The sequence below is a fragment of the Pinus tabuliformis genome, chromosome 2_1, assembly GCF_031772625.1.
Source record: "Pinus tabuliformis cultivar Carrire ecotype Pingquan chromosome 2_1, CPIR1, whole genome shotgun sequence".
Taxonomy (NCBI): domain Eukaryota; kingdom Viridiplantae; phylum Streptophyta; class Pinopsida; order Pinales; family Pinaceae; genus Pinus; species Pinus tabuliformis.
Window position 1 is genome coordinate 254,052,621 of NC_142299.1, and position 27,687 is coordinate 254,080,307.

Below are 27,687 nucleotides of genomic sequence, written 5' to 3' on the forward strand. Positions count from 1 at the left end.
AAAGAACACATGAAATAACGAGAAAACCCCCATCTTTGTAGAGCGAAAAGACCCTTTGCCTCCAACCATAAATAATGAATCTGGTCTCTTGGAACTATTTAGGAATGGGAAACCCATTGAAATTCAATGCAATCAAAGACTTATTAGCAATGAAAAATCCAAACATCCTTATGATACAGGAGACTAAAATAAATGAACAAGAATCTTGGAAAATGATAAAAAAAATAGGGAACTATGAAGGATAAGCTCTCCAAGCAATAGGGGCCTTGGGAGGTATTTGCAATCTGCTGAGGAAAGGAAAATGGGAATTAGTACATCAACTAAAAGATCATCACTCAATTAAAACTAACCTAAGAAATCAAATCACTGATGAGAAATATTGCATGATTAATATCTATGTGCCAAATCACTATAGAGAGAAAGAAGTATGCTAAAATTCTCTCAAAGATATCTCATCCGAGGTACAAGAAAAAACATCATAATTGGAGGAGACCTCAACTTAGTCTTGAATGTTGATGAGAAATTTGGAGGATCCTTCCATGTTGATCCATCAAAGGGCTCCATTAAAAACATTATGGAATCCTATAACCTATTGGATATTCCTCCCAATAATGGAAAACATACATGGATCAATAAATGAAGCAGCATAAACAATATAAAAGAAAGGCTAGACTGCATCCTAATCCATAATAATATATTAACAAACTTCAACTCAATCATTTCTAGAATCATAATAATATATTAACAAACTTCAACTCAATCATTTCTAGAATAGTCCACACTTCATTTGATTACAAGCCATTGATAATCTCCCTAAGGACTAGATCACAAGCCAGTGGTAATCTCCCTAGGGACTATGGGGAACGTGGGACATATACCATTTCAATATTTCCCTGTGTGGAGGAAGTTAAAAAAATAATTTACCAATAGGTTGTGATCTCGTAACTATCTTCTGTTTATATAAAATGATGATTTCACTTAATAAAACAACTATTTATTATGGAATTTAATAGACTTGTACGAGCAAACATTAATTGCGGTGAGGAAACTTGGAGGGCAATTTACAAAAATTCTCTATGAGCTTTCCCTCTAAAGATATTTAGCCACATTTCCTCTGCGTGCAGCAAGTTACCATATTGAAATTGCTTGAAATCCTTCCACCATTAAACTTCAGGTATTATGATTTTTGTATTTTTTACATCTATGGAATCTAGGTTCGTGGTTGTAATGTAATAAATTCATATTTATGTCTTTGTCTAAGCATTTAATATAAGGTTTATTTTTTTGCAATACAAAAATATATATATAGATAGATATATAAAATGTTTACTTTAGGGCAGCCATAGTAGGTGACTACCTGAATTCGGTTTAGAACTTCCATATCACTTTATATTTTCAGTTCGATGTACTCAAATGATGACATAGATACGACAGCGTCAATTCTATTGATAGATTGGACCAGGCCATATTCCTTTCTCAGTGATGTGAAAGTTGCTTTGGTAGGTGGCCTTGTAGACCCGATGAGATGTCCACAAAAGTTGAAAATCACTAGAGGGATGTTTTGAAGTTATTATTCTCGTCTAAATTCCTAAATTCATATTTTAATTTTATTATTATTATTATTAACTAACTGAAATTCTAAAAATCCTATTCAAAAATAAATAATTGATCAAAATTAATTAATTAATTATTTATTTATATATATATATATATATATATATATATTTTTCTCCGAAGGTGGCAAAACCTATCAAACTCAGGTGTCAAACCAACAGTGAGGACAACCATCTCTGGCTGCTATCCGCGAATGTCGATTTGACTCATGACCGTTATCAAGGAAAACCACGCCACCTGTAATAACCCGCTGGTGGTCCGTAAGGGAGCAGGCTTTCACTCCTGCCAGATGCCTCTGGGTCTTGGGCCGTTAACCTGTTTCCTTACGTCCGAGGAAGACGAGCTCTTAGCCAAGCAGAAGCAGTTTTACGGCATACTCCAGGCCGATATATATATATATATATATATATATATATATATTATTACTTTATATTAAATATTAAATTTATATATTTTATATTTAAATATATAAAATATTTAAAGATTGAATTTGAAATGTGGTGTAAACATCAAAATATTATTAAAAATATATAAAAATTTATTATGAGAAAATTAATTATTGAAATTTTAAATTATATATTTATGAAATATGATATAAATGTTTTTCAAATATAAAATTAATATGATCTAAATATTTTTAGATTCAAAAATGTATTGTAATGAGTGTCTTAATGTGTTGTTTTTATTGATTGTGCTAAGTATTATACAAACAATAGTGATCAATGATGTGTTGTTTTTATTGATTGTGCTAAGCATTATACAAACAATGGTGATCAATGACAATGGTAGGGAGTATGCTATGGTTGAGTTTTTGTTTCTCTAAAAGGTATGTCGCCAATGAGAGGTCAATGTGCCAATGCTCCTTGACACGATCCATTTGGGTGGATGCCTTGAGGGTCATCTGAGTTGATAGAGTCCCAATTATTAAAGCATGTTTTCTATTGAGAGGTTATGGGTTCAATTCTCTCTAGATCCATCTAAAATTTGGATCTACCAAGAGGTGAAGGGGATCAAATCTCTTGAGATGCAAACCTCTTTTAGAGTGAAAGGAGATTCAATTCCTCTTTGTAAATCCCAAGTTAAGATGGATCTAGTGTGGTTTAATTACCCCCTTTAAATAAACTATATTCCCCAAAAATACCATGGGTCAACACCATAAAGTTATTTTTATTTTAAAGTTATTTATTTTATTAATTTTATTTTATGTTGACCAAATAAAAATGTTTTCATTATAAGGTTATTTTTTATTTTATTTTCACCTCAATAAAAAAATGAATAATTTAAAGATAGAAATAAAAATATTATATGAAGGAATATTTATTTTGAGAAGATTTTTCAGGGTAAATCACAATAGAAAACATTTGTCTACGCATTTCAAACCAACTAGTGTGATTCATCTCAGGACAAGTTAATAAATTTTAAAATATTTATTCTTTTTTAAACTAAAAATATTACATTCAAAATCTAGAATCCAAAAATTGTAATATTTTATAGTTTTATTTTATTTTATTTATTTTTATGTAATTTGACTGGGTCAAAATGTTAAACATGGTGTTATCTCAAAATTAGGTCCTGGAAGGCTGCAGACCAGGAAGACTTCAAGTAACTATTTCAACCTACTTTAGGCTGAGGCTTAGCCTCAACCTGAGAGGGCTCTCTCAAAGGTTAATGATTTTGATAAAGATTAGATGGCTAACTCTATGAAACAAGTGAAAAATATGAATGGTTGAACATGATCAGTAAACATCCATTGGGCTTATGGAGTCAACAACACCTCAATATAACAATGAACTCAACCTTACATGGAAGTCAGGGCATTCAGCATTTAAACATTCAGAACATAAACTCATATGGGACCACACAGTTCATAAATGTATACAGGAAGTCAGAGCACATTCAGTGAATTCTGAGTGATTATACATCCATACCACTGTAAGAATTAAGAAAAGGACAACATCACATATTCTGAACATAAAAAATCCTTCATGAATCCTGAGAAGTAAAGTCAAGCATGTATTACTGAAAATGAGTCTTACATAGGCCAAATACAAGCTTTTCCATAAAATTTCCAACAACTTGCTAATTCTACCTCTTGCTCTATATAAAGCATTTACAATTAGGATTCCATCATCCCTCATCAAGAGAATTCGAATTTTCCATCAGTGACACCTATTCTAACCATAAAACAAACCATTAATTAGAACTAGCTGTTAACTAGGAGTGCTAGTGACCTAATACAACTAGGAGTGTAACTCCTTATTATGATTACAACAACCTTATCTAAACATTTAAAGCATTATTTGACACCTAAAACTCCATGAAGTCGAATTTGATGAAGCCTCCCACGTGGTCACCCAACTGCTGATGACAAACCCTAGAAATTAGGGAACATGTTTCCCTGTTTTTAGGTTTAGATCCTTGAAAATTGGCACGTGGGACAGAGCCTTTATCTCTTCATCCATGACACATTTTACGAAACTGAAGGAGGTTTTTGTAGCCCATGTTGTCTAGAACAAAAACCTCTCCTGGTTTTTTAAAACATTCCTCCAGCTGTCCAGAATCTGTCCTTGAAAAACACGTGTCAAACAGGAAAAATCCATTTTCTGAAATTAGGGTTTCAATTAAAGCTTCTTATCTTCCAGCTGCAAACACTTATGAAGAAAGTGAGATAGGTTATTGTATCTGGAGAGTTGATGAAGATAAACCTCTTTCAGAATTCCAAAATACCTTTTCATGTGACCAGGAACTGATCTTGAAAACGATTGCTAAAACCAGAAGACCAAGCTTGACTTTCAGCAGTTTCATAACACAAGTTTAATAGGTCTTGGGACAGAGCTCATAACTTCTCATAAAAACTGTATTTCGAAAAACTGAAGGAGGCTTTTGTGAACCACTCCATGCTGAACAAAAACCTATCTTGGTTTTTTGAAACACCTTCCCTACCGCCCAGAATGTATCTTTGAAAAACAGGTGTGAAACAGGAGATGAAAAACTGCACCTACAGCAGTTTCGTACCGCAAGTTTGATCATTCATTTCTCTCAAATAAAAATGGATTTGAAGAAACTGAAAGAGGTTTTCGTAGTGCAGCATGTTAGGAAGAAACGCCTCTTTCAGTTTGCAAAATTAAGTTCTCGGTTGCTCAGGAAAGCTTTTGGAAGTTAACTAGTAAAAACAGTTTTTTTGCTAAAACAAGCTGCTACAGGGGTTTCGTAGCGTGCTACGAAAACTCCTAGTTCAGTGATTTCGTAGCTACTTTCAAAATTTCTCCAAAGTAATGTGAGATATGACTTCTAAACACATGGTGAGGCTTCTAGGACATGGAATGAGGCTGTCAAACTTTGATGGAAAAGAGATATGACCTTGAAAGACTTCTAACCTTATGACCTAACTCTTAAAGCATGAAATGACTTAGAAACCCTTTAACACCATGACTAAAAGAAGGGTTTGTAAATAAGAATGACACTAATTGTGATGAGCTGACTCAAAACTTATAAGACTATGATTAGAAACAAGGCAACTTACCAAAGCTTAGAGACAAAGATTTTAGGGTGATAACAGTGGCTCCACTTGGGATAGTGTACCCCTGTGGTACACTAAGAACACGTAGGTCCAGTGCTTTGTCCTCTTTATGAAAAACATAGATTTGCTTGACAAACATCCCTTTCCAGCTTCTTGGGCCTTCACCTCGGGCTTAAACTTGATGATCACTGTAGGAGAAAGAAATCTACATCTACTGAAAAATGCTCAGTCAACCTTGAGCTTATTTGCATTGTCCTACCTACCTACCCTATCAATTTCAAACTTCTTTCAGCTCAATCAATGTGAAATTTCCAATGTAGCCAATCATTTGTCTTATCTGATATTTGAGTTCTTTGACTGCATCGGAGTTCAGAGCCACTATGATATTGCGATGACCACTGCCACTGAAATTGCCTCTGATCTTCATAGAAAAACTGAAACACTGGAGAGTAAAACTCTTCCATATATTTGGCTATAGGATCCCAGAATACATGATCAGCTTGATGATTCTTGTAACTTTCTGGTTGTGCAAACTGATTTTCAACAACAGTGTACACTTCCTCAATCGTGAAAGAGAAAGGAACTAGCATTCTCTCCTTGTGTTCTGCCATAGAAAGCTTCTGAAAATAATGATCATGATTATGAAGACTATATGCCTGAATTTGACCTTGTAAACCTTCAATGTCTTTCTCAATGTCCTTAGCAACTTCATCCAAAAATTTCATCTTATCTTCTGTCTTGCACTCAAATGATTTTAGATAAGAAGACAATGACAAAGAAAAATTTTCATCTATTTTTTCATTAATATGATGATCATTCCATTGTTTGAAACCTTGAGCTGAAGGAGAGTTTGCCACCAAATCTGATCTGTCTATCCATTCTTCCAAAAACATAAACCAAAAATCTTCAAATGACTTAATAGACTTGGCAGGAAAGCTTTCAATCCACTGTTTACATTTCCCTTGAAATGAATCATAGAACAACATAATGCAAACATCCTCATGTTTAACTCTAAGAAGCTCGGTAAAATCACAGAAATCTGATATATGCTTCAAAGTTAAACTCAAATCTTCTCCATTTGGGAAACCATGAATTCCTGAAAATTTATGCATGCATACCTTGAAATAAGAATGGTAGCATTTGGGTCCTTCATAACTCCAGTGGAATCACCATGAATCTATGAATTTCGAATTCTTCAACAATGGAGTCACCAAGGTAGATTGTAGCCTCGAAAATTCTTCTGAGCTCCTGCTACCTTCAGAAGTTCAGTCTTTTTATTTCGGGAATGAATAATCTTCAGTCTCCCGGCAGACGCACCAAAATGTTATCTCAAAATCAAGTCCTGGAAGGCTGCAGACCAGGAAGACTTCAAGTAACTATTTCAACCTACTTTAGGCTGAGGCTTAGCCTCCTCAACCTGAGAGGGCTCTCTCAAAGGTTAATGATTTTGATAAAGATTAGATGGCTAACTCTATGAAACAAGTGAAAAATATGAATGGTTGAACATGATCAGTAAACATCCATTGGGCTTATGGAGTCAATAACACCTCAATATAACAATGAACTCAACCTTACATGGAAGTCAGGGCATTCAGCATTTAAACATTCAGAACATAAACTCATATGGGACCACACAGTTCATAAATGTATACAGGAAGTCAGAGCACATTCAGTGAATTCTGAGTGATTATACATCCATACCACTGTAAGAATTAAGAAAAGGACAACATCACATATTCTGAACATAAAAAATCCTTCATGAATCCTGAGAAGTAAAGTCAAGCATGTATTACTGAAAATGAGTCTTACATAGGCCAAATACAAGCTTTTCCATAAAATTTCCAACCCTTTGCTAATTCGACCTCTTGCTCTATATAAAGCATTTACAATTAGGATTCCATCATCCCTCATCAAGAGAATTCGAATTTGCCATCAGTGACACCTATTCTAACCATAAAACAAACCATTAATTAGAACTAGCTGTTAACTAGGAGTGCTAGTGACCTAATACAACTAGGAGTGTAACTCCTTATTATGATTACAACAACCTTATCTAAACATTTAAAGCATTATTTGACACCTAAAACTCCATGAAGTCGAATTTGATGAAGCCTCCCACGTGGTCACCCAACTGCTGATGACAAACCCTAGAAATTAGGGAACATGTTCCCCTGTTTTTAGGTTTAGATCCTTGAAAATTGGCACGTGGGACAGAGCCTTTATCTCTTCATCCATGACACATTTTATGAAACTGAAGGAGGTTTTTGTAGCCCATGTTGTCTAGAACAAAAACCTCTCCTGGTTTTTTAAAACATTCCTCCCGCTGTCCAGAATCTGTCCTTGAAAAACACGTGTCAAACAGGAAAAATCCATTTTCTGAAATTAGGGTTTCAATTAAAGCTTCTTATCTTCCAGCTGCAAACACTTATGAAGAAAGTGAGATAGGTTACTGTATCTGGAGAGTTGATGAAGATAAACCTCTTTCATAATTCCAAAATACATTTTCATGTGACCAGGAACTGATCTTGAAAACGATTGCTAAAACCAGAAGACCAAGCTTGACTTTCAGCAGTTTCATAACACAAGTTTAATAGGTCTTGGGACAGAGCTCATAACTTCTCATAAAAACTGTATTTCAAAAAACTGAAGGAGGCGTTTGTGAAACACTCCATGCTGAACAAAAACCTATCTTGGTTTTTTGAAACACCTTCCCTACCGCCCAGAATGTATCTTTGAAAAACAGGTGTGAAACAGGAGATGAAAAACTGCACCTACAGCAGTTTCGTAGCGCAAGTGTGATCATTCATTTCTCTCAAATCAAAATGGATTTGAAGAAACTGAAAGAGGTTTTTGTAGTGCAGCATGTTATAAAGAAAATCCTCTTTCAGTTTGCAAAATTAAGTTCTCGGCGGCTCAGGAAAGCTTTTGGAAGTTAACTAGTAAAAACAGTTTGTTTGCTAAAACAGGCTGCTACAGGGGTTTCGTAGCGCGCTACGAAAACTCCTAGTTCAGTGATTTCGTAGCTACTTTCAAAATTTCTCCAAAGTAATGTGAGATATGACTTCTAAACACATGGTGAGGCTTCTAGGACATGGAATGAGGCTGTCAAACTTTGATGGAAAAGAGATATGACCTTGAAAGACTTCTAACCTTATGACCTAACTCTTAAAGCATGAAATGACTTAGAGACCCTTTAACACCATGACTAAAAGAAGGGTTTGTAAATGAGAATGACACTAATTGTGATGAGCTGACTCAAAACTTATAAGACTATGATTAGAAACAAGGCAACTTACCAAAGCTTAGAGACAAAGATTTTAGGGTGATAACACATGGCAGGACAACATCTCTACCATACTAAGATGGAGAGCACATATTTTTATACAAATAAATTGTAGTCAGATTATTAATATTTTTTTTAACAATAATGACCCAATGACTAAGTGAGACGTCCTGTGATGGAGAGCATATATTTTTATATAAATAAATTGTAGTGAGATTATTATTAATTTTTTTTTAACATAAATGACCCAATGACTAAGCCAAACGTCGTGTGTGGTCGTGTGATGGAGAGCACATATTTTTATATAAATAAATTGTAGTGAGATTATTATTAATTTTTTTTAACAATAATGACCCAATGCCTAAGCGAGACGTCCTGTGTGGTCACATTGGTCACATATAACATCATGTATTAACCAGGGATGAAGTGAAAACTCCATGGGGTCACTTACTCCTTGAGCCTAATCAATAGAGACTAAGCATGTCATTTGGAAGAATCAAAACTAAGTAGTGAGGGAATTAACATCCCACCTCAACCACTTGGTCAATGTTTACCTGACTTAATTTTCACTACATCTCCCGCGCGGGCATATATATATATATGATGATGATGATAATGATGATGGTTAACGTCCACTGAGACCAAACTTTGGTCTATCGGATATATGATGATGGTTAACGTCCACTGAGACCAAACTTTGGTCTATCGGACCTAAAGAAACAGATTATTTAGTTTGATTTAAGATTTTATTTCTATGCTCAAAAAGCTTGGAGAGAAGCTTTTTATTTCTATGATTTTGAACCATTCATTTATCTATTTTATAAATAGTTATTATCTTTAAAAGAAAAAAAACCTTTTATTCTTTTAACGAATAAAAAATATAAAAATCAAATTTTAATATATCACACAAATCAAAAAATACATTATTAAATATATTTTAAATGAATATTATTCTCGATTATGATTAGCATCATATTACTACACCCATAAATTGTAATCCTATTATTATTAAATTATAATTATATATATATATATATATATATATATATATATATATATATATATATATATATATATATAATCTATTTTGTAAATGGTTATTATTCTTAAAATACAAAGATTTTGATTCTTTTAACTTAAAATAAATAAATAAATTTAATACATCATAAAAATAAAAAATAAAAAATAAAAAATATTTAAGTAATATTTTATATGGATAAAAAATAAATATTTTAGTCCTTGAATATGCCCTAAAATTGTTTTTATTTGGCTAAGAGTTCATGTTCTTCGAATAGTACAAAGCTAGTTTTCCTTGAATAAGAAGGATGACACTTGTGATGAATCAACTTGAATAAGTGATGGTTTGGCAACTGAGCTATGATAAGCCTTTCATTTATATATATATATAGCAAAGTCATTAAAACATTTCTTAATACATCTACGTTTTGTCATATTATTTATTATCATTACTTGTGGCATGTAACTACACCATTTTTTTATCATTTTTCCAGATCATTTATATTTGTCTCCAACAAGATATATAACAATATTTTTTTTCCTTTCACTTGACATTAGTTTAATTATGCCAATAATATTTATTTTGGAATAACAGTTCCATAATTTTAATTTATTTGTCAATAATTGATAGCTGGATGGTAGGGATATAACATCCATGGAATATTTTAGAATATTCTTAGTAGCATACACAAATCAAAGGTTGGAATTTGAATTTAATTATTTGTATTTTTTATATTAATTCATTTTATTTACATATAAAATTAAAAATAAATTCAAATAATTTTTTAAAATCTCATTTTCATAAAAAAAAATTGGGGAATTGTAACACCCTCAGTAAAAGCTGTAAATGTTTTGTTTTGCAGCGAATGACTTGGTATGGGAAAAAGTGTTAAAAGAGAGTTTCATTTAACATACAATTAACACAATTATTCCTCTCCCTCGAGATAAATAATCTGAGTTGGGACAAGGGAACTAAGATGGTGAGAGGGAAAAAAACCTAAGCCGACCTTGGATACTTAGTACTCAGTTGGATTGAGGTCCAAGGGAGGAGTTGAAGCTTTAGGCTCCAACTAAGATGGTGAGAGGGAACAAAACCTTACCCTACCTTGGATACTTAGTACTCTTTTGGATGAGGCCCAAGGGAGGAGTTGAAGCTTCAAGATTTGGAACCTTAAACATGACATTGTTCAAGGTTGGCAGGACACTGCCAATTGAGGTATCCTTGAACTGGTGGGTGGCTAGTGAAATGGTTGAGACAAACTTATGAGTCTAAATTCCTAGGTTGGAATGGAAAGGTCTTGATTCCTTTAAATAGACTCAACTAGGTCACTTTCAAGTAATTGTTCTGGGAAGAAACTGACTTGGGAGAGGGCGGGTGGGTGGCAAACACAATACTCATCAATTTGGTGGAGCACTCTCTTTCCGGGTGATTCTGTGGCTTCTCTAGATAATTAAGATAAGTAATTTGGACTTTTTGTCTATAGTGTATTTTTTATTTCGAGATTATGAGTAGATGAGATAGTATGTGTAATGGTGTGTTTATCCTTCTCGTAAAGGTGAACTCTGTTGAACTCTATTGTAATTTTTATTTAAGATAATTGAAATAGCAATTCAGGTTAGTTCTAGGCCAAATTTGTTAACCAACAACCCATAAACAATCTAGAATTCAAAGCCATGACTAAACAAGATTGAGAAGACCCCAAGAAGTAGTTTCCACTCTGAAAACTTAGTCAGATTTGAAAGATATTAAAAGAAGAAAACACTTTAGACTTCCATCCCTCAAAATGGTGTATTATGGTAAAGTTATGGCTATTATTTTTGATAATATAAGTCATGTAGATGTTATGAAATTGATTAAAGGAAACCTAAAAGAAGAAACATAGTTTTACTTGATCGTAGATTAAACCTATCAGCCTGTCAGAATGCTTAACAACTACTACTCAATGCTTGGACCAATGGGATAGAGAAATTGGGTAGGCCCCAGAGGACCACATTGGTTTTCTTTCCTAATTAAATAAACACACGAAGAATGAAATTATTTCTAACAGAGAATTCAAATATATAACCTGAAGGTCGAATTATATAAAAGTTGTATACTTTTTCTCGGAAAACATATCATTTATTCATAGAAGATTTTTTAATTATTTTTTAATGGTTAGGAAAAAATAATACAAGTAGAGCAAGAGAAAACTAATTAATTTGCAGCCACAAATAGAACATTAGAGATTTTACAAAGAACCATGCACCTGTGATGAAGCGAACTAGGTTAAAATCCAAAATAATTCCAAACTAGATTTCACAAGATAATGATCGTCAAGAAATTCTTAAGCTACAACAAAAACTACAAATTTACAATATGTTTAAATAGATAGAAAACCACAAAAATGCGCAACCATTTTAACAAAAAATGGAGTATTATGAGGACGCCATATAAATATATAACAATATCTCATATGAAATTACAGTAAAGAAAGCAGGTGGTTATTTTAAAACAAAGTATAATCCAAAGTTTGGAAAGGTCGAGAAGCTAAAATTTAAATTATATTACAGACGTTCTAACACTGACTAAAAATTTAGGTCGGCATCATATGATATGAAAAATCCAAGATGATATATCAAACACGATTTTGCAAGAACTTGGAAAGGGAAATGAAAACCAAATCGCATTAGAACTTGTTAACAACTACTTGTGACAATGGTGTCTGTAGTTCAATGGAGTCTTTCCTACCAGGCCACATAATCTGAAACTCTATTTTAGAAAATTGGCTATATCTAATTTAACTACAATGGAGTCTTTCCTACAAGGCCACATAATCTGAAACTCTATTTTAGAAAATTGGCTATATCTAATTTAAATAAGAAAGTTCGAATGGAATGGAATGTAAGGGTTTTACCTAAAAGAATGAATAAATAAAATTATTCATGAACTTGCATGTCAGCGAAACCCTACATCACACAGAAACCATCTACTAGTATTCACATTTAACAAGATGGAAAGATTGGTGAATGTGGTATTCGAGAGAACAGAAGACTCATAGAATGAGCTTGTTCATTACATTACAAAGCACATATATTTATATAAAATTCACTACAGCTATTCACTTACTGCTATTTATTATCTACCTAAATCCGCTGACTATAGCCACTCTACGCCGACTAACACGTCGACCATAGCCGCTCTAACACTGTCATACTGTCAGGCGTGATTAATGTTTTAACACCTCCCCTTAATCACAACGACCTAAAATTTAACTTGCGTGCTGGTCTAAGTCTTAGCTAAGGTTACAACAAAACATTTCATTTTTGTCTTCTTATTAAAGGGTCCATGCTTGTTCCTTTTCTTTTTTGGTGCAGCTTCATCTTCACCTTTTTGGGTTTCCTTATGAAATTCCTTTGCTCCTTGCTTACGTACTTATCGTCAACAACCTCGTCTGGATTGGGATGCAATGTAAGATCCCGAACAAGGTAATCTAATTCATGTTCTTAGGACTTATACTTGTCTTTAATGCTTGCAATTTCTTCAAGTTTTGTTGTTTCTTCCTGATTTTCAATATCTGCACACTTAAAAACAACATTAGATTCATAAAAAGAACCATATTGATTTTTGTCATCATGCTCTTTGGAAAGAGCTTTGCTTCCTTTAGTTTTCTTTGTTGACATAGTTGATTGATTCATGTCTTCAACCTCCTTTGTCAATTCTTTTATTGTTGCAAGCATGTTGTCCTACATTTGATTTGTGTATGGAGGTAGGCAACTCTTTTCACCAAACAAAAACTCATCAATAAAATGTTTTTCTTGCATGAGATTGAACCACTCTTCATGAGACACATAATTATCATCAAATTTGACTTCATATGTTTCTGCATCACAGGTAATTTCCTCACTATCACATGCTACTCTATTGTCAACTACAGATATACTTTCAGTCTTGATCCCAGTTATGATGCTTTCAACACAATCACCATTTTTAACACCACCACTTTCATCATCTTCAACTTTCTCACTCCCCTCCATATTGTACTTCATTTCAAGAACATTCCAAAATATTTTTGCATTATGCATTTCACCAAATTCATGTAAAATACTAGACAAAATGTTTTCATCTAGAGCTGATATAATAAGAAGTAATGCTATTGCGCTTCTACACTTATCATTCAAATTCATAGAAGTTTCTTGGACAAATTTCCATAAATCCACTGAACCAAGAAATCCTTCCATTTTAATTGCCCAAAGCTTAAAATTTTTACCTGAGAAAATTGGCAAAACTGGCATTAATTGTTTCAGTATTGCATCAGTGTCTTCAAATTCTTCTATCTGATTCAGATCTACTTTTGGTTGAAGCATTTCATATTCTTTTGCAACTATTTCCATTTGAGAAAATTCAACTGCCACGCTATGCCAAGCCACAAGCTTTTACTCCACAGTCAGCACCAACTAGGTCCACACAATAGGCCACACCAACACATATCAGAAGGCACAATACAACATGCAAGGCAGGATTTCAAAATACACTTTGTGACTCCACACGCAGCAGATCAATTTCTTCCAACAGTGAGATCTGCAACCCTTCCAATTTCTTCAACAGAACTGCACCAGGCTGGACTGCTCCAGGCTTACCGCATGTTCTCTCATTCTCCCATCAGAGAATAGAACTCAACAATTTTGACAATATCAGCGTCCTTCAATCCGCAGCAAGACTCCAGGTCTTTACACGCACTCCTTCTCTTCAATCTGTAACCTGACTTCAGGGGTTCACAAGCGGCACACACAACACACCGTCAACACTGCAACAGACTTTCTCTACTTTCAGCCTCACAACCCTCTTTTTTAACACTTCAGATTCCCACACGCACTGCACCCTACCAAACTTACATAGTGGTCTCTCTGCTTCAACACAGGCTGACTATTTGCTTCACAGGACACATATCAATCCTTGCTTCACACATGTGATGATCCTTACTTCACACATACAACTGTATGTCGATCTTTGCTTCAGACACAAGATGATAACCACAACAGATGACTCAACATAACAGACGATCACTCACAAGGTCAACGGAACAGGTGACTGAAGACGCTTCAACACTCAGTCACAGCGGCCCTCGTGCTCAGATTCACAAGAGCAGCCGATCAACAACTCACTGTACCAAGACAAACAACATAAGCATCTTCTCCATATGCATTTTTTCCTCCAATCGTGTTGCACAGCGGCTCTCACGATCTTCACTCAGACCATACCAAAAATATACAACAATTCAGAGCAGAGCTTACTCGAACTTGCTCTCTGTCCAGCACACTGCAACAAACAGCTTCAAGAAAAACACTCCCAGGTGGCACACAATCCACCACTGTTCACATAGATGAGATCTCACTCCTTGAGACTTTCACTCCACCGAGCCCTCCTCTACTATTGCTCTGATACCATATTGGATATTGCTTTGATACCATATCAGAAACTTGAAGACTCATAGAATGAGCTTGTTCATTACATTATAAAGCACATATATTTATACAAAATTCACTACAGCTATTCACTTACTGCTATTTATTATCTACCTAAATCCACCGACTATAACCGCTCTACGCCGACTAACACCGTCATACGATCAGGGGTGATTAATGTTCTAACATGTGGAAACTATCTTGGCAAGACTTGGGTGGATTAAACGGCTTACATCTGGTAAAAGGGGCATCAGGTTACATAGATACACTGTGAAAACCTGCACGACCATAATAACCCATCAAAGTAACCGACCGTTGCTGTAGAGGCTATTTTTATGAAGCAGAAAAGCTAACTTAGAATGGATGGCACAGAGAGGGAAATTGAGAAAGCAATGTATACTCAGCATCATCTTTTTGAATAGTCAAGTAGTTGGCGGAAAAATAAGATAGACAAAACTAGGAGGCTTTCGGTTCTCTGTGGAACTAGAAGGTAATCTAAGTCCTCGACGTCTTCAAAAGGGTGCGTACCATAGACCTCCTAGTACCCAAACCTTTAGCAGGGATGAATTATTTAAATTGTAAATCCTAACTATTCTAACTAGAGCAGTGAATAAGTGCAGAAATATAAAGAAAGGAGTTACCAGTTGAAAGTTTTGAATTTGTAGAGCAGACCTATTCCAGCCACACAGAAGGTCTGAACGGAGTAGTGAGTGTGGCAGGGCAGTGAGAGAGTTACACCCAAAATGAATCCTAAGTCCTCCTGGCTGTCAAATCCAAACCCGAGTGATCTGAGGGTGGATTTGACAACAATTGGCAAAGAATCAGAAGGCGTCGAGAAGGGTCAAGAAACTCAGGGGATATAAACCTTTGTTTAAAAAATTATTACTTGGTATTTGCATATAGACCAGGAGAAAAGTGGAGATTTATACATGTACATATATTTGACTACGAATTCAACATGTGTGCCTAAAGTGGACCTTAGAACTTTGGTATTAAAAGGTATCTCAAAAATTGCGGATACGAATTGTGATATTGAACATTATAATTTAACAAATAAATTTAACCGTAATCAAATTTTACCCATACGTAGTTACTAAAGTAACAAACTAATCCAGAAGTGAGGGTGCTTGGGATATGCAAGGCTTGTGAAAAGAGCAAAACCTAAGTAAATTATATATATGTTAAAGTCTTCACAAATGCGTAATCAAACAAAGCTGCATAATGCAACATAGCTAGCAATTCGTGTGGTTTAGTTTAACTATTGAACTTTGAAAAGTATGAACTAACTATCACATTTGAACAAGGTTGTATTCTACATAATGGAGACGTACATGAATGGACAAACAAAGTGTTTTTCACTAGCCATATAATATTGTTAATGACCTCAAACTTATAGTATCTAGACATAGGAATCAAAATCATAGAACTATACTTCTAAACTAAAAAATGTTTCTACCTTATTACAGCTAGACCTAGGAATCAAAATCATAGAACTATACTTCTAAAATAAAAAATGTTTCTACCTTATTACACTTTTTCTACATTAAATGCTTTTGTTGATTGATTAAATTAATTAATTTAATATTTTTATTTGATTAAAAACCACGCAATATTTTTATTTGATTAGAAATTCAAAATATAATAATTTTTTTTTATTAAAGACCACGCGTTATTTTTATTTGATTAAAAAATTAAAATATATTAATTTTTTTATTAAAATCCACGTGTTAGTTGCAACTTATACTTATGATGTACATAGTTGGTAGGAATTTATTGATGTAGGTATGAAAGTGACAAATGTAATGGCAATGTAGAGGAAAGGGCGCAATTGAGATGATAAAAAGTGATAATTGAGATGTCAAAGTTACTGGTCCACAAAATACCATAATAAAACCATCTCGTGGAAATTGCAATTGACCTATTTCTATGTATGTAGGTAATGGGTGAGAATTTTAGTGGGTTTTATGTATCACACAACTAATTTCAATTTTGTTTAGATAATCATTTTATAGATTAAATTAATTAATCTATGTAATATCATATCATTACTAACATTCTAATAAAGAGGAAATGAATATGTTATAAAAAAAATGAATGATATAAGAAAAAATATAGATAATGATCATTTTATTTCTATTAAACTAACTTATTTTCTTGAATTAGCAAAAAAAAAAATTGTTACAATTCATAAGTGTGTAAGTAAATATTTTTTTTTTTAAATTTTCACTTATCCTTCTTCCCCTCTATATCTACTTCTAAATAGATATTCGCAATTAGCTTAGGGTAAAAATAGCTTAATTTTTTTTAAGGAGTATTTAAATAGACTCTTTTTGTTAAAAAATTAAATAATTAATACTTATCTCTAAAATCACAATTTTTTATGTAATATTGATACCGTACAATGCAATGTGATTTAAAAAAAATCAAATCATAATTGTGAATAATTCTTATAGCAAGTGCGAAGAGTGAATTTTTTCTGCGCTGTAAATGTTAATTGTAAATAATAATATATTTGAGAGATCACATCGTACATGCAACTAATGTGGAAAAGGAGTTGTCTATAATGTGTGATTTTTTGGAGATTCCGGTGACGGAATCCGGCGGAAGAAATTGAGATTAAATCTTGATTTGTTGCAGTTAAAATGATTTTTTAACTCCATATTTGGATTCAGCACCCTGAAAAACCCCTGGGACGCTTTCATTGTGCAGAAACTAACTATCAAACTTGCGATTCCAATAAATTCCTGCCGAATTTCGACCGAAAAACCCACCGAAAAAACTTTCAAAAAGTCACGTTATAGACAATACCATGTGAAAAATCTCCGTGGCACAGTTGATTACATCAACTGTATGACACGTTCTCAATTCCAAGTACTATTATGACGTCACAAACTGCCATCACTGTAAACCAGCACTGCCATGACCGTAAACCACATCATTGTAAAATAAGTGTGAAGCGTTAACAACCAATCAAATTTCAAATAAATAAAACCTAAAAATTAAAAAAATAAATTAATTTAATTTTATAACATTATCTATGGTCATTTGATTTTTAAGTCAAATAGGAAATAATGTATGGTCAACGCAAAAACGAACGCAATAATGACCCATTTCGTCGTTATAACCTAAGGAACTTTATAATGATCATAATATTACACTTAGTAAAATAAGGTTACCATTGAAAACCTGTATAACAATCGGCTACAGGAAAAAGAGTTATAATTTGAAATAATATGTGAACGCATGTTATTAGATAACTCTCATATTCGCAGATATTGGTAGAACACCTATATGGTATAAATGTGCTTCCTACTGTAGTGCAACGTAATTAAGAACAAACTAAAACAAGTACATTAGTAACCAGTCCCAATTTTAAGGTTAATACTATTCAACCATTTGACTTGGAGGTAGTAAAACTAAAAGTTATTTAAAAAGAATTAAGATAGTGGATGTTTGGGATAATGGATGTTAAAAGTGGTATTGGAGTTGGAGGGTTCAGTACAATGGTTTAATTAAGAGAAAAATAAGCTTTTTGTGAAGGGTGCATTGAGTAGTTAAATTATTGAAATTTCAATTATTAAAGTATTAATTGGCTCATTGTTGAGGCCATCTTTATCTAAAAAAAAATGACTTATTGAGTTCCATGGAGAATAAACAATCGTTTGAAAGATTCACTTGACAATGAATGATAGTTAAGAAAATCATATTTCATCATTCATTGGATAATGAAATTATCATGAATCTAAAACGTGTATGCATCAACAAAACATAAAACTAATACATATAAACTAAGTAAAGTATGGATACATCTGAGAAGAAAGATGGGTGTTGCTTGCAAGATCATTCTGATAAGTTTGGGGTGTTAGTTTTTGTAGCATCGAATGTGTTCTGGCCATGCAATTTGTTGGACTTGCTATAATGCATGAGATCTATAAAACCCAGAAATCGTTTATGGAAATTACACTTAGAGATGACTTAATTAGATTATTAACCTCTTTTTTTAATGTTTCCTAAGTCTAAATTTAGGAAAAATTGGTTAATTAATCAAAATTAATTAATTCAAGGTGAGAATAGTCTAGAAAATCACATGGATCGAATTCAGGATGATCCTAGCCCTTAATTGAGTTTTAATCTTGGTCGTTAGTGATCCAACAGAGGATTAAAGAAGAAGTCAATATGCACTTGCAGAATACAATAGAAACATTTGAGAAACATTTCCTTGCATAGATCTAGCTAGCAGCAAGAGTTCAAGCGAGAGAGGGACGCAGTGTCAGTGAGGGGCAGGGATAGTGATCTAGAGGAATATTTCCAAATCTAGAGAGGTGACAGCAAGAGGCCGAGTTATTCCTAGTGTAGGCAGCTCGAGTGCGGGTAGCACGAGTGCAAGCAAAAGCCTGAGTATGGGCAACCATGTGAGTACAGGTAGAAGCCTAAGTACGGGCAGAAGCACGAAGAAGCGTGACTATAAACAGTTGCGAGAGTGTAGGCAGTGCTAGTTGTCGGGGTTGCTTGTGAAGGAAGGGAAATTCTCTTAGATGATTTCAGCCATATTTTCTTGTTGTGGATTTCCCGTTAAACGCATCCAGATTGTACTCAGAATTTTACTGTTTCTTAATAATAAAAACCCTCATTTGTTGCATCGGTTTTCCTAAGTTGGTTTTCTCTCGGGACATTTGTCCAAAAATCACTGTGTCAAATTTATGTGTGTATGCTATATTTTCTCAGATTCGAGTGTTATTTTCTTGCGCAGTTTGATTTGTGAAAATCACAATGTGAGTTATTTTATATTTGTTGTAGAAGGCAACAAATAAATTGTTAAATAAATTAACATTTAGGAAAATAATTTCGAGTTGTTGTGATGGATGAATTTTTCACATGGTATCAAAGCATGAGTGATCAACCAAGAATATCAGAAGTGGAGGAGATAATTTCGTTGTTTAGAGGGAGCAACAGGCCGAGATTCTCAGAGGCTACGTAGTGCCCAGATTGGTAGTTCGAATTGCTAGGGTAAGAGTTCGATTTTCAGTTTTAGGCTTGTAAAAAAATTGAGTTTCCAAAAATAGTGATCCCAGCAGTCAGAGGGAGAATTAGCAGCTAATATTTTTTATGAGAATATTTTTGGTTGGAAACAAATGGTTTCGCAGCAGTTTGCCATTGCAGAATCAACATCAAGTGGAAGAGAAAATCACACACAACAAAGGGAAGATTTCTCTCAGGGAACTTCCAGTTTCAGAAGTTTGATTTTCCATTACATATCGGCACTTGTTGTGAGCATATTTTCTCACTCCAGAAGGGAGTGCGAGTAGCAGACTTAACAACCGAGTAGAGGGAAAGAGAGAGATTTTTCGAGATTTATATCTCCAATTTTGAGTTTCCATATTTTTCATATCTACGGGGATGGTCATACAAGATTGGTAGAGGAGGTCATGCAAGTTAGCCAAAATTGAGATCTGGGAGCCAGATCAACTTTCAATTGTTGGAGGAAGATGCCGAAGAATGTCTTAGTTATCCAGTGCGAGTTACAAAGAGAAGGGTCCCAGCCAGGGTCTAGACTTGAAAGGAGATAGTTGGGCACCATATCTAAGAGACCAATCAAATCAGTTCCAGATTGTTGCAGTAGGATCATCAGCCTCACTACAAGGGCCCATAATATCATAGTACAAATTTAGTGTCAGTAGGCACATTCAGTCATTCAGATGACAACTGGAAATATAGTTGCAATTAATACATGTAAGAGTTCTGTTGGAAATAATATAGAGAGGGGGGTGAATCAATATTATCTAATCCATAAATTTCTCATTTCCATAGTCAGATTTATATACGCTACTTCATTGAAGGTAACTCGCATATACACGCAACTGTATTGAAGGAAACCAACGTATATCCAACAAACTTATGATTCAGTTAATTCATCACATGTTGATCTTTAATCAGTGCATGAGTACTTCATTAACCATATAAACAGTAACCATGTGCAATAATAAAAAAATAAACCATCACACATAAGAAACACACATGAACACCAAGATTTAAGGTGGAAACCCAATGTGGGTGAAAACCACCTACTGCTGTCATCTTTGTCTTCTTTTAATAATAAGAAAATTTGTTTACAATCTTGTACTAGTGCAGACTCATACTAGTACGCAGGCTTCTACTTGCAGAAGGTTACAACCTTCTCTCATTCTCCAGCTTCTACTGGAAGTGAGCTACAACCCCCTAACTCTTGTACTAGCCAATATGTTTACTAGTACGTAGGTGCCAGCCTACATAAAACTCCATTCTTCGACTAGGGACCACGTTTCATAAATTTTCAAACTGGATGCTCCTGGCACATATCAAAACATATGAAGATCTTGACTCATCAATAACCCATCAGAAATTTAGAACCTCAAACTTTATCAACCAACATTCAGTTAATCTGAAACAATCATATCATTATCATCAGAACATTATGCTGAACCCAGAAACCTGTATCAACATTTAGAACCAACTGAAACCTCAAAAATTCATGTGTTAGACTGTATGTGCTACTTCAATGAAGAAAACTTGCGTGTATATGCTACTTCCTCCAGCCCAAACTGCGCATACCTCATAAAATCCATGAATCACAAACTATACCAAGCAGTAGTACACTGAACATCTACTGTCAACATACCAAACTTTACACGGGTAGGCAACAGAAAACACTTCTTCTCACTTATACAATCAATCAAATATCAACCTCCTTATGCATTCAGATTTACATTCAGATATAAGAATACTTCATTGATAGACAATAGTAAAATAGCAGCAACAATAAATCAACAATACTGATCTGATAGATCAATCATCTCTAAACATCAAGCCTTTATTTTGTATACACTACTTGAAAGAACAGAACATGCGTGTATACGCTCTTTTGCCAAGACGAACCTATGTACAGATCTGCAAATATTGACTCAAAACTTTGTTGCAATTCCAGACTTCAGACAAACCCAGATCATGATAGCTAATGAATAAAACGGGCACAAAACATCAGATCTAAACTCAACCAATATTAGATCATTCCAGAATAAGTCATTTTAGATTTCATGATCCTGATCCAATATTGAACTGAAGGTGTACATAAATATTTCAGATCTAGTCCCAAACATAACCCTGCAACATAAAATATAATTCAGATACAAGTATTCCTTAGAATCTTATTCACTTGCACACTCGCCTTATGATCCTCTCCTCTTTATATAGTTTTTGGCCTTTCTCAATACCATGGACCGAATCCACTTAGGTTCAATACCTTGGACCAAATACCTCAGACCAAATAGCTTGGACCAAATACCTCAGACCAATACCTTGGACCAAAAACCTTGATTTTCCATCCCATACATGCTTTTCCTTCTGTGAAAGTCCGTGTATACGTATACGCTTATTTTATTCTGTTAACCCACGTGTATACATTGCTTGGACTAAGTGAACCTGCGTGTATCTCTTAAACTTCTCTTACATCATTTTCTTCCTTCAACTTCTTTATTCTGATCAATAGACCTTAGTTCCATCTTCCCGATCCTCTGTACCACTACCCTATTGCCTCTGAATATTCTTCTTATCAAAACTGAGTTGACCTATAGATTTTCCATCAATGATAATACTTGTACCATAATGCCAACAATCTCTCCCTTTGGACTTGATGGCAACCACGATGGTGTTGATTTCTGCAAGCTTTAGAAACGGTTAGAGATAACAAGCAACAAAACAATTCTCTCCCCCTTTGACATCAAGGGCAAAGGGAAAACCAAGATACTACTCATATCTAAATAGCTGAATATGATCATGCTCCCCCAAGGCACATGCTGAATTCTCTAATTAAACTCCCTCTTTGTGCATGTTCTGATATCATTGTACATGTTGTGATGCACTAACCTTCCATGCTCCCCCTGAACACATGTAAAGTCTGCAAAAATATTTTCCAAAGGAATAACATGACTCTATAACTCAACTATGTGAATTTGACCTTCCTATCACCAATGGCTCATACATACATCAATCTCCCAATCAAGTGGGGATATACCAAGTTTGACTCATCCACCCAACCAAGTGGGGATATACCAATTGTTAATACATGACAAAAATACAATAAATATTACATCATCCATCCCATGCAAACTGGGGATACAAATTACATCATTTGTCCAATAGGACTCATTCAAATGTATGAGAAATCATATCACACCTTAGACTTTTACATGACCTAAGAAAAAAATGGTATAAATATCTCAAGCCATAGTTGGACTCAGCAACCATAATGACAACAATGCAGAATGCGTGTGAAGGCTAATGCTCCCCCTGAACCTATGCTACCTGTGCATTGTTAACAAGTCATTAATCAAGGCATCTTTGCCAGTGAGATAAAAATTAATGAACAAAACATATCATTAGACTGTAATCATCAACATCAGAAAGAGCACCCATATCAGAGTCTGGCCCACTGTTTTTCCTGTCAGAAAAACATATACGCTTCTTCAGCCATAGAAACCCACGTGTATACGCGACTATACTTCATGAAACCCGCATATAATAACCTTCCTCTGAAAAACTAGATTTAACAACAGGATGATGTAACAACAACTCCCAGCTTTTGTCTGAGATATTCAAATGTTTCTTTGGGCAGTGGTTTAGTGAATATATTAGCAACTTGTTCTTTGGAGGGTACATACTCCAGTTTGACCCTTTTTTCAAGCACTTGTTCTCGTAGAAAATGGTACTTGATGTGTATGTGCTTGGTCTTGGAGTGCGTGATTGGATTCTTTGAAATACTGATGACACTTGTATTATCACATAGAATGGAGATGGGTGGAGTACATGTGATCTGAATGTCTTGCAAAGTTTACATCATCCAAAGTAGTTTTGTGTAGCAAGATGCAACAGCCACATATTCTGCTTCAGTTGTAGATAAAGCAATTGAACTTTGTTTCTTGCTGAACCAAGACACTAACCTGGAACCCATATAGAATTCACCACCACTAGTGCTTTTCTTATCATCAACACTTCCTGCCCAATCTGCATCTGTATATGCATGAAGAGTAAGATCTGCATCCCTAGGATACCATAGTCCAAATTCCTGAGTTCCTTGAAGATATTTGAAGATTCTTTTGACTGCCTGAAGGTGTGATTCCTTTGGATTTGCTTGGAATCCTCCAACTAATCCTACTACATGCATGATGTCAGGTCGCGTACCTATTAGATAAAGTAGACTGCCAATCATGGATCTGTAAGTTGGTTGATGTACTGTTGTTGATTCATCATCTGAGATGAGACTGCATCCTGTTACCATTGGGGTACATACAGGTTTAGAATCTTCCATTCTGTACCTTTTCAAGATCTGTTTGAGATATTTGGTTTGTGAAAGAAAAATACCAGCTATAGTTTGTTGAACTTGTAGACCAAGAAAATAGGTAAGTTCAGCAAGCAAAGACATTTCAGATTCTTGCTACATTACTGAAGCAAAATTCTGACTCATGGATTCTTCATTGCTACAAAAAATGATATCATCAACATAAACGATAATAATTAGCAATTTATCATTTTCAAACTTTGTATATAAATTGTTATCTGCAGAACCTTTTGTAAAACCTTGTTGGTGTAGATATTTGTCAAGGTGATAACACCAGACCCTTGGAGCCTGTTTCAGACCATAGAGAGCATTTTTGAGTCTTCATACAAGTTTTGCATCATTTCGAAAAATGAATCCTTGTATCTGTTCAATATAAACTTATTCTTATAAATCTCCATTAAGGAAGACTGGTTTTACATCCATTTGGTATACATTGAATTTCTGGAAGCTGGAAAGAGCAAGAAACATCTTTATGGCTTCAAGTCTGGCAACAGGTGCAAAATTTTCTTCAAAATCTATACCTTCTTGTTGAGCTTACCCGTTACAAACAAGTCTGGCCTTGTTTCTAATGACTTCTCCATTTTCATTCAACTTGTTCTTAAATATCCATTTAATTCCTATAATATTTTTATCATGAGGTCTAGGAAATAATTCCCAAGTATCATTCTTTTCAATTTTCTCAAGTTCTTCATCCATGGCCTTGACCCAACATTCATCTTTGCATGCTTCATGTACATTTTGAGGTTCGGTGGAGGATAGTAATGCTAGATAGCTTGAGGTCCCTGTAATAGTTCGTGTCTGTACACTAGCCTCCTTTTCCCCTAAAATTTGAGTTTCTGAATGATTTTTTTGAACATACCTGGACAAATTCTTTTCTTCTACCATTATATCTTCTTCTGGTGCTTCATTGGTTTCTTCTTCAATATAATTTTGATGTGATGTGGGAAAGTAATCCCCATCTTCATTATTGTCATAATCTTCTATTTATTTTATCTGTTTTGGATTTCTGCATGCTTCATCAACTACAACATCAATGCTTTCAACAATTTTCCCAAGTATTTTATTATAACATTTATATCCTTTATTTATGGAAGAATAACCAAGAAGAATACCTTCATCTACTCTGGGTTCAAAATTACCAAGTTTTTCATTAGTCCTTTTGATAAAACATTTGCTTCCAAAAACTTTAAAGTATTTTACAGTAGGAGTCTTACCATACCAAAGTTCATGTGGAGTTTGAGTCTTGTTTACCTGAACATTTTCTTTGTTGAGAATAGTCATGGAAGTGAATGCAACTTCACGCGAGAAGGTTGCAGGAGTTCCAGATTAATCTAGCATGGCTCGAGCCATTTGTTGAACTGTTCTGTTCATCCTTTCTACTACAACGTTTTGCTAAGGTATTCTTACATTGGAGAATTCCCTTTTTATTCCATGTTGTTCACAAAAGTCAAAGAATTCATCTGATATAAATTCCCCTCCTGAATCAGATCTGAGGCATTTGATTTTTCGATTTGATTCACTTTCAACCAAAGCTTTGAAGGCTTGGAACTTTTCAAATGCTTCATCTTTATGCTTTAGAAGACCTATCCAACACATTCTGGAAAAATCATCAATAAAAAAATAAAGTATTCTTCTCCACGAGGTGACTTTTTCCTTGTTGTTCCACATAAATCAATATGGACAAGTTCAAGAGGCTTACTAGCTGACCCTTCTTTTTCCATGAAGTGAACTCTGGTTTGCTTATCGATTTGACATGGTTTGCATATTGTATTTTCTGGGATGTTAATATCTGGAAGATCACGAACAACCTTGAGTCTACATGCTTTTCGTATTTGAGAAAAGCTTAGATGTCCCAATCTTCTATGCCACAGCCCGTTTTCATCATTTTTTCTTAGATAGCATTGATGTTGTCCTCCTTTGAGTATGTATAAGTTGTTTGGAGTTCTTGTACCTTTGATCACGGTATCTCCTGTATCAAGCTCACAAACAACACGTCTGTTTGATCGAAACACCACTTCATTTCCTTGATCACACATTTGACTGACACTCAACATGTTATGCTTTAAACCATCTACATGCATAACATTTCCGGATTTAACCGTTTCTTTCAAGAAAATAGAACCTTTACCTTTTATGACAGCTGGAGTGTCATTTCCAAATGAGACATTCTTTTCCTTTTCGAAGGCATTATATGAGTGAAGTTTCTTTTTGTCACCTGTCATGTGTTTGGAGCATCCACTGTCAATGTACCACTGATTTTCTTGTCCTTCTACATACAAGGCTATACCACATATTTCTGTTTGAGATTCTTTCCTCCTCCATATCTTGGGATTTAATGGAATTTGCTCCTTTTGAGGTGTTTTCCAGAATTTTCTCCTGCATTCAGATTCTTCATGACCAAAGTTGTTACAGATTGAGCATTCTATTTCATTTTCAAGAGGAGAAAAGTTATTATAGGAACTTCTCTTGATCCCTGTTACATTCCTTTGAGTTTGTGATTCTCTAGTCATGATGGTTTTGTAAGCAACACATTGAGCATCTTTGTGCCCAAAATTATGACATGAGAAACATTTCCCATTAAAGAAGTTTTTGCAACTATCGAATCTATTTACCTGTTGATTGTAGTTTCTATTGATATTCATCTTTGGAGAAAATTGAGTATGATTTGCCTGAGGTTGGTTGTAGCTTCTATTGATATTCATCCTTGGAGAAAATTGAGTATGATTTACCTAGTGATCAACTTTATGCCTTTGCTCACGATTGTCATACTATTCATTAGTCTTTGCTGCATCAAGATAGATTTTGTTGGAGGTTGACGACTTCTATGATTTAGATGCTTCTTCAGTATATCCAAGACCTATCTTTATCAAAGGAGAACACTGAACTTTGATAATTTCATTTAAAGTTTCTGATCCTTTAGAAAATCTAAGATTGAGAGATTTTGTTTTCTCAAGATCTTTTCTTAGACCCACAATTTCACATTCTAGTTTTTCATTGTGTTTTTCTTTTTCAGCAAGTTGGTATGTTAAGGTATCTATGATAATATTCTTTTCTTCTAAACAGATTTTGAGTTTAGAGATTTCTTCATGAAAGTTTTCCTCTTCTAAAGCATCCCAAAAATCATGATTGTCATAAGCCATGAGAAGTCTATAATCATCACTATTAGATAAACCATCACTATCCTATTCTAAACTATCCCAAAAATAATTGCTATCATAAGCCATGAGAAGTCTATAATCTTGTCCAGTTTCATCTTCATCACTATTAAATAAACCATCGCTATCTTCATGAGTATAGTAACTCCTTATATTCACAACTTGTTTCCTATTTCCTTTTGCATGTTCCTTTCCTTTTTCATATTTATCTTTATGAGGACATCTGGCAACATAATGACCAACTCTACCACAAGCAAAGCATTTGAAAGGTAGCTTACCTCCGAAC